The 8,924-nt window shown below is 44.5% G+C and overlaps 1 non-coding gene across 1 annotated transcript; it reads right to left on the minus strand.

The window, feature by feature from the left end:
- Positions 1–6,130: 6,130 nt before the first annotated feature.
- LOC112062497 (U6 spliceosomal RNA) lies at positions 6,131–6,237 on the minus strand. Its single transcript, XR_002890760.1, has one exon. It is a non-coding gene; the product is annotated as a U6 spliceosomal RNA (small nuclear RNA).
- Positions 6,238–8,924: the final 2,687 nt, after the last annotated feature.

Here is an 8,924-nt window from a genome sequence, read left to right on the forward strand (position 1 = left end):
TATTGCAAAGCAGAAGGCATGTGAGTCCACCCTTCCAAGCAATATTAATTGGACATGCTAAATGGGAACCAGTAAGATTGCCAGAACCCACACAGTGTAGCATGGAAGCTGGAGTGCTGGTGGGAACAAATTCTCTGTGCGCTAGCCCTGTGTGGAGTATGGACTGGAGCTCATGGCAAAAACCTGTGAGTGCCTCCGAGTGACAGCTGCTGGGACTTTGGACTAGAGAATTTCCATTGGAGTGGCATTTACTACCTCGCTGTTGGACGTTATTAATTAAAGCTACCCCCATGACGGAAGGACATAAAATGATCTTAAGATTGGAAATACAATGTCTTGGGTGATGTTAGAGAAACACTCTAATGGGGATGGCAGTGCCCAGAAGAGCTCCATAATAAAATGGAGATTGTTTATACAGGATCATGCTGCCTGGGGAATGCAAGGAGGAGATACTCACTCTAGCACAGAGCCTCTTTTCCCCCAGGACTATGAACAGCTCTTGACAAAGAGTTGCTTGGTTTGTAGACTGCAGTTCCAAGGTGAATGGACCTCCCTGTTTGGGAGACCTCCACTCCAGTAGAAGAAGGTAAAAAGAAATCAATCAGCTCAGTGGGCTGAATTGCCTGCTGTTTCCCCAGCAGTGATGGAAGAATTGAACAGTGGTAAAAGCCCACTTTTATGTTTGGCTCTTTACTGATTCATGGGCAGTGGCCAGTGGTCTGTCCATGTGGTCAAGCAGGAGGGCAGTGGAAACCTGGCCTATTAAACGGTTGCCCGTGTGGGGCACAGCCCTATGGAAATGTGAGGGTTGCATCTAAGTAGGACATGTTGATGCCCGTCAGAAGAACCCCCTTCCAGTTTAGGAAGGTGATTGGAATTGACAGGCAGATATCCCTGTGTGCTCACTTAAGGTAGCTACTTGGGTCCATGAAACGAGTGGCCATCAGGGGTCTGCAGCAATGCAGAGATGGGCTGAATCTAGACATATTCCTCTTGCACCCTTTGAGGCACAAAATGCCAATAAGAGCTGTTCTATCTGCCAGCAAAAGAGACAGAGAATGTAGATGACTCTATGGCAGATTCCCTGGAGGGAAAGGCCCCGAGCATAGCTGGCAGGTCAGACTCATGCTGGTAGCCCTGGGGGCTGCAAGTGGTCCTGACAGGAATAGACACTGACCCTAGACTGGGCTTTGCTTACCTGGTGGTAGATGCAGATGCTGTGAGTGCCATAAAAGAACCAGAACAGAAGATATTGCACCAATTTGGGACAGTTGAGCGTCATTTCTTCACACCAGCCGATCTGGTCTGAATACAGAAATAATATTGGCTGTATTATTACAGCTGATAATTTCCAGCAATGGGCAGAGAGATCTCCTCAGAGTAGTAGTTTGGTGAGAATTGGAACGGGTAGTTGAAACATTGGTTGTCTGAAGTGGGGGAGAAATAAAGGCATGAAGAGCTGGGTTACACGCCTTCACGAGTATGTGCTCACAAGCAACGTGAATATGAGTGGGGCTACAGGACTGTCCCCACTGGATAGATTCTGTTTTTCTGGTGGATCTGGGGAAGGGGTTGAGGAAGGTCCTGGTGTACTTTCTTCCCTGTATCACCCCAACTTTTTCTTTTTTCCCTGCTTGGTACAATTGTCATAGAACCAGGGCTGCAACTACAAGGTCTGGAAGCAGGGATGATTCCTCAGCAAGAAATTTAGGATCCCTTACTGCAAGACAATCATAGAAGTCAAACGATACTGACACATTACTAGACTATCATTCAGTCATCAATGACCATCCAGTCCATCATCGCATCTTATGAAAATGTCTCCCAGGGCGAGGCCACTCAGGTTTGCAGGTTTCTATTTGCTCTGGTCAGGTTCCAAAAGCAGGAGTGGTCTCAGCAATATATGTGTTTTTAACCTTTATGTCACAATTCCTAAGGGCCTGATGGGGCAGGATGTGCCTTCACCCCAAATGCCAAATTGGGGCTAACAGTGAATTCAGCTATATTGCCTGGTGGTAAAAATAGCCCGCTAGTTGCACCTATGTAACCTATGTAACGTTACTTTATGTGAACAGGAGTGGACTGGGCAAGGAGGAACTTTCTAGACTAGTATTGCTGCCTACTATTGCTTGTTATTGCTATTACTTGCTAGACTACTGTTGTTGCCAGCACAGTGGCCAAACCTAATGTCTCTTCCAAAGGTGGAAAAGTTTGGGTACAAGTGGAGAAAAGGAAAAATAGTAGCTGATGAATAAATGTTATGTAATGAGGGAAACCCAGTATTACATTAACATCTATCTCAAAAGAGGATCAGAGCAAGAGATGATATTTTCTCTTAGCTGGAATCTACCAGGTGCCTGAAAGAGTAAAGCCATATATTGCTGAGAACACTCCTGCTTTTGGAACCTAACCTAGATGGCAGGGTAGACAGGTCATCCTCATGGAGTGAGGCCTTTTAATGGAGGGATCATTGCTTTTAATGTCTCTAACCATTGCACTCAGAATCCCACTTGTAACTCTTCTGATTTCTAGTACATATAAAACACTTTATAAAATGCTCTTGAGGGCAGCCAGAAGATTACTATAAAAAGCACGAGGATTTTTCAGCACTGGCCCTAAGGAATTCTCAGGGGAGAGATGTCTGGATGTAAAGGCATTATCTTTAAGACCCCGGCTTGCACTATGTGATTTTGCCCTTTCCAGCATTCACAGTTGTAAAAAGTTCAACTGCAGATAATGCCTGCCTGTCCACTTTCAGTTTCTGGTCTTCAGCTACTAAAGCAGTCCTGGAGACTGAAACACAAATGAAAACACATTTTTTTCCACCATGCAAACCTCTTGCCAGGCTGCATCCACTTAGTAACCAATCTGGTTGGCTCTAGGTGTCTTTTGAGCCCAATTTCATTCTTCTTTGAATGTCCAGAGAGAGAATTATCTCTTGGCTGGGGTTAAACTGGTAAGGATTTCATGCTCTCAAGTCTGATCCCTTGCAAATCTTCTGCACATCCATGTTTTTTCCCTTGATCTTCAAATAGGCACTGATTAGATATGTGATGGCGAGTAACAGGGCATGGGCAGAGGCATGGCCACAGGCAGATATAAGTTGGGGGACCAAGCAGGGGCCATAGCATTGGAATATCCTCTCACTTCACACAGTGCAAGCCACCAATGGAATGTGCATGGTCAAACTGAAAAGAGGATGGGTCCTGGGGTCAACATGCATCCCTCACACCCCTGTCATGGCCAGTCATATATTCTCTTTCTCTCCTGGGGAAATGTAAATGGATGAAAATGACTCTGAGACAAAATACACCGATTTCTTTGCTGATATCCAGTATTAGTACTTTGCTTTTTCCTCTTCCCTTTAAAAAATCCATTGCAGGATCACAGTCTGGTAGATAAGGGAAGGATCATAGGGAACTTCTAATCTGGTGGTTATCCAATTGTGCTCTTGAGAGACTTCTCAGAACCATCACAGAGGAGACTCTGGGGACACCCTCTATCCCAATATAATCAGAACAACTCCACTTCCTTCATTTATTCACTGAGGAGGTATTTTCTTAAAGACTATTGTATGCTGGTCCCCTCTCTCTCTGTATGTATGTGTTTGTGTGTGTGTGTGTATGTGAGAAGACCCAGTGGCAAGAGAGAACACTGAAAGGTGGGTCAGGATGACTGAGTGTAGAGTAACCCTGGGGAAGGTGAGAGGGAGCAGCGAAAGTCTGTTGTATGTGGTGTATCCCAGGTCTTTGGACTCACTTGATGTCATTTTCTTTCTTTCTAAAAATATTTATTTGTTTATTTATTTGGTTGCACCGGGTCTTAGTTGCAGCAGGCAGCCTCCTTAGTTGCAGCTCGCCAGCTGCTTACTTGCAGCACGTGGGCTCCTTAGTTGTGGCAGGCGGGCTTCTTAGTTGTGGCAGGCAGGCTCCTTAGTTGTGGCATGAGAAATCTCAGTTGTGGCATGTGACCTCTTAGTTGCAGCATGTGGGATCTAGTTCCCTGACCAGGGATCGAACCTGGGCCTCCTGCATTGGGAGCGTGGAGAATCTTATACACTACGCCACCAGGGAAGTCCCTAGATGTTATTTTCTTGGCAAAATTTGTTTGGGGACTACAGTGACTTATCCATTTCTATCTCAATAGACCATTATCTCAGCAGATACATTATCAACTGATCATTTGAGAGAATACCTAGGAGGGGGTGAGGTGCCTTCAATAAAAGTGATTTATTATACTTTAAAATTAAATCATGTTTAACGTTTTATTTATAACTAATTCATTTTCCTTGATTGAGACTTTATGCCCACTGATTAGTAACTTCCCCCTTTCTTGGCAACTACCATTCTATGCTTTTTTTAAAAAAATTTATTTTATTTATTTTTGGTTGCATTGGGTCTTTGTTGCTGCACATGGGCTTTCTCTAGTTGCGTTGAGCCGGGGCTACTCTTCGTCGTGGTGCGTGGGCTTCTCATTGCAGCGGCCTCTCTCGTTGCGGAGCATGGGCTCTATGTGCGCGGGCTTCGGTAGTTGTGGCACGCGGGCTCAGTAGTTGTGGCTCGCGGGCTCTAGAGCACAGCCTCAGTAGTTGTGGTGCATGGGCTTAGTTGCTCAGTAGCATGTGGGACCTTCCCGGACCAGGGCTCGAACCCGTGTCCCCTGCATTGGCAGGAGGATTCTTAACCACTGCGCCACCAGGAAAGCCCTACTATTCTATGCTTTGATTCTATGAATTTGACTATTTTGATACCTCATATAAGGAAAATTATGCCATATTTGTCTTTCTGTGACTGGCTTATTTCACTTAGCATGATGTCCTCAAGGTTCATCCATGTTGTTGCATATTGCAGAATTTCCTTCTTTTTCAAGGATGAATAATGTTCCATTGTCAGAAAAAATCAAAGCTAATAAGTTTTGGTAACGGATGTGGAGAAACTGGAATACTTGCACTGTTGGGAGGGAATGCAAAATGGTGCAGCTGCTATGGAAAACAGTGTGGAGGTTTCTCAAAAAATTAAAAACAGAACTACCATATGATCTAGCATTCCCACTTCTAGGCATTTATCCAAAAGAATTGGAAATCTTGAAGCAATATTAGCACTCCCGTGTTCATTGTAGCACTGACTGTTCACAGTAGCCAAGATGTGGAAACAACCTAGATGTCCATCAGCAGAGGAACGGATAAAAGTGCTCTTGATAATAAGGAGGTAGTGTGTAGACACGGAGAGATCTTAACCTCCAAGTCCTGGCTTCTAATGATGTGAATTTTTCAACAGTTCGTTCAAATCCAGGTATTATTTCTAGAAATTGATTCCATGGGAATCATGTGCCAAAGTGGGAATACGTTGCTTTGGAGCAATAATAGCTATTATATATGAGTGGTAGGCACTTTGCACTCATCTCACTTAATCCTCACAAAAACCCTCTGAAGGACACAATATTATTATTATTTTACAGATTTTGCAGGGATTAATTAACTTGCCCAAAGTCCCATAGCGAGTGTGTTGCAGAGCAGGGGTCTGAACTTAGACTGTCTTGGCCTTGACAAGGAAAATACGTTTTTAAAAAATGCTATCACTTCAAAAAAAAATTTATTTATTTAATTTCTTTATTTTCTTTATTCTTTTGGCTGCGTCAGGTCTTTGTTTTTTTACATAAATTTATTTATTTATTTTTGGCTGCGTTGGTTCTTTGTTGCTGCGTGCAGGCTTTCTCTAGTTGCGGCGAGCGGGGGCTACTCTTCGTTGTGGTGTGCGGGCTTCTCACTGTGGTGGCTTCTCTTGTTGCAGAGCAAGGGCTCTAGGCACGTGGGCTTCAGTAGCTGCAGCACGCAGGCTCAGTAGTTGTGGCGCACGGGCTTAGTTGCTCCACAGCATGTGGGATCTTCCCGGACCAGGGCTCCAACCCGTGTCCCCTGCACTGGCAGGTGGATTCTTAACCACTGCGCCACCAGGGAAGTCCCTTTCTTTTTTTTTTTTAACATCTTTATTGGAGTATAATTCCTTTACAATGGCGTGTTAGTTTCTGCTTTATAAAAGTGAATCAGCTATACATATACATATATCCCCATATCCCCTCCCTCTTGCGTCTCCCTCCCTCCTTCCTTATCCCACCCCTCTAGGTGGTCACAAAAAATAGGGAACGCTTCACGAATTTGCATGTCATCTTTGCGCAGGGGCCATGCTAATCTTCTCTGTATTGTTCCAATTTTAGTATATGTGCTGCCGAAGCAAGCACTGCGTAAGGTCTTAGTTGCGGCATGTGGGGTCTTCGTTGAGGCACGCGGGATCTTTTGTTGCGGCACGGGCTCTTTGTTTTGGCTCGCGGGCTTCTCTCTAGTTGTGGCGCATGGGCTCCAGGGTGCGTGGGCTTTGTAGTTTGCAGCACACAGGCTCTCTCTTTGAGGCATGTGGGCTCGGTAGTTGTGGCGCGCGGGCTTAGTTGCCTCGCGGCATGTGGGATCTTAGTTCCCCAACCAGGGATCGAACCCGCGTCCCCTGCATTGGAAGGCAGATTCTTTACTACTGGACCATCAGGGAAGTCCCCCCAAATATATTTAATTGAAACACATGAACAGTAACAATGTCAGTAACTCCCGTACTGCAGCTCAGTGTGCCTGGTTTTCTTAGCTTGTGAGCTCGGACAAATCTATACTCTGAAGTCTGGAGTTACAGCTGCAGAAAGACATGCACGTGGTGTCGTTGTCTGAAAAGACCTTCCATAGAGGAGTTAGTGACATTTTGGTTCTTCTACTTTGCCTGCCTTTGGACTGTTTATGCCCCGCCTCTGGCCTGGCTTCCTGAACCTTTACTGAGGAGTGCTGTGGAGTGGTGGAGAAAAGCATGGACTCTGGCATTGGATGGACCAGGGCTGAACTCTCATTTCTGCCATTCTCAGGCTGAATCTCAGCATCCTCATCTGTAAAATGGGGCTCCTTTGAAACAAAGGGCACCTTCTTCATGTGGCTGCCTTGAGAATTGAATGAGATAATATATGTAAGGTGCCTAGCATGGTCTAGAGCAGCATTGTCCAATGGAACTTTCTACATCGATGGAAATGTTCTATAGTCGCACAGTCCAGTATAGTAGTCATTGGCCACATATGGTATTAAGCACTTGAAATGTGGCTAGCATGCCTAAGGAACTAAATTTCTTATTTTAATGTGAATTTAAAATATAAATATAAATTTAAATAGCCACATGTAGCTACTGGCCACCATATCAGATAGTGCAGCTGTAGATACAGAGCTAAATCATCAATGAATAAATTTTTTTATTATTATTCAGATATTTTGCTTAGTTCACTGATCTAACTTACTTCCTGGACTCTGGACCTATTTCTTGCGTAAATGGAGTAAGCACAGGATTTCAGGGAAAACTTCGTCAAGGAGGGGATGGCTGAGCTGAGTTTTACAAAGTAAGAAGGAGTCAGGCTGGTAGAAAGGATGGTCCAAGGAGTGTCAAGGAAGGGCATACCAGCATGTGCAAAGGTGTGGGGCATATGGGACAATATGGAGTGCTCAAGGAATTGCAAGGAGCTTGGGATGGTGCCCAAGAGGAAAGGAGACAGAGGCAAGACTGGAGAGGTGGTAAAGGCCAGATCGTGGCCTTGATGCCACATCTCGAGCAACACGGAGCCACTGAATAGTGTTTTAACCATGAGAATGACACAATCACATTTGTGTTTAAGAAAGATCTTTATGCATGTAAGGTGGAGAGTATACTGATTTCATAGGAAAAGGGCAAGACTGGAGGCAGAGAGAATAATTGTGAATCTAGGGCAGTGCTATAGGCAAGAGCTCTGTTTTGGACATATTCAGTTTTATGTGCCTACGTAACAGTAGCATGGAGATATCTAGTACTCTGTTGGATATTTTGATAAAGGCTTGTAGTGCTCACCCATATCTGGTCCTCCTATTCTTATCAGCACACTGGAGGATTCCACTTGAAGTTAGATGGGATCTTGTGACTACTTCTAACCAATGGGCTGTGAGTGGTAATAATGTGAGTTGCTTCTGGGCCCAAGTATTTATTTAGCAGTATAATTCTCCAGTCTGTCTTCCCCTGTTGCATTGACCAAGCTGGCTGAGTATCCCATCATGTGTAGGTACAGGATAATGGCATTTCCATCAGCCTGAATGCTGGAGGACAGTGCCTTGGAATGTTACCGGATCTATATTTCCCATACAGCATGTGTAAGAAATCAACTTTTGTTAAACCACTGAGGTTTTTGAATTGTTTAAAACAAATTTGTAACCTGTTCCATCCTGACTGATACAAAGCTGCATGTCTAAAGCTCAGGAATGATATCTGGGCTATACATGGAGATTGGGAATCACTGATATATAGGTGTAACTGAAGCCATGGAAATGTACGTGACCACCCAGGGAGGCTGAGTAGAATGGAAGAGAAATGGGCTGAGGACAGGAACAGGAACTCCAGAATTTAAGGGCAAGGTAGAGGAAGCTAAGCCTAGGAAGAAGAATTAGAAAGATTTGTCAGAGAGATAGGAAGAAAGAAAAGAGGAGTGAGGTGTCATGGGAATGAAGTGAGGAGAGTTTCCAGACTGCCAAACATGCAAATGATTTGGCAGCAAGGAGGTGTTTAGAGGTCTGGGTGAGACCATTTTCAGAGGAGGACTGACCTGTAGAATCTAAGTTAACTTTGAACCAGTGATTGGGAAGCATGATAGTTAATTTTCTGTGTCAACTTGACTGGGCTAAGGGATACCTATAAAGCTGGTAAAACCTTATTTCTGGGTGTGTCTGTGAGGGTGTTTATGGGAGATATTTACATTGGACTCAGTAGACTAAGTAAAGACATCCACCCTCGCCAATGTAGGTGGGAATCATGCGACCCACTGAGGACTCAAATAGATCAAAAAGGTGGAGCAAGGGCTAATTTGCTATCTGTTCTTGAGCTGGG

This window comes from Physeter macrocephalus, chromosome 21 (genome assembly GCF_002837175.3).
Source record: "Physeter macrocephalus isolate SW-GA chromosome 21, ASM283717v5, whole genome shotgun sequence".
NCBI classification, from domain to species: Eukaryota; Metazoa; Chordata; class Mammalia; order Artiodactyla; family Physeteridae; genus Physeter; species Physeter macrocephalus.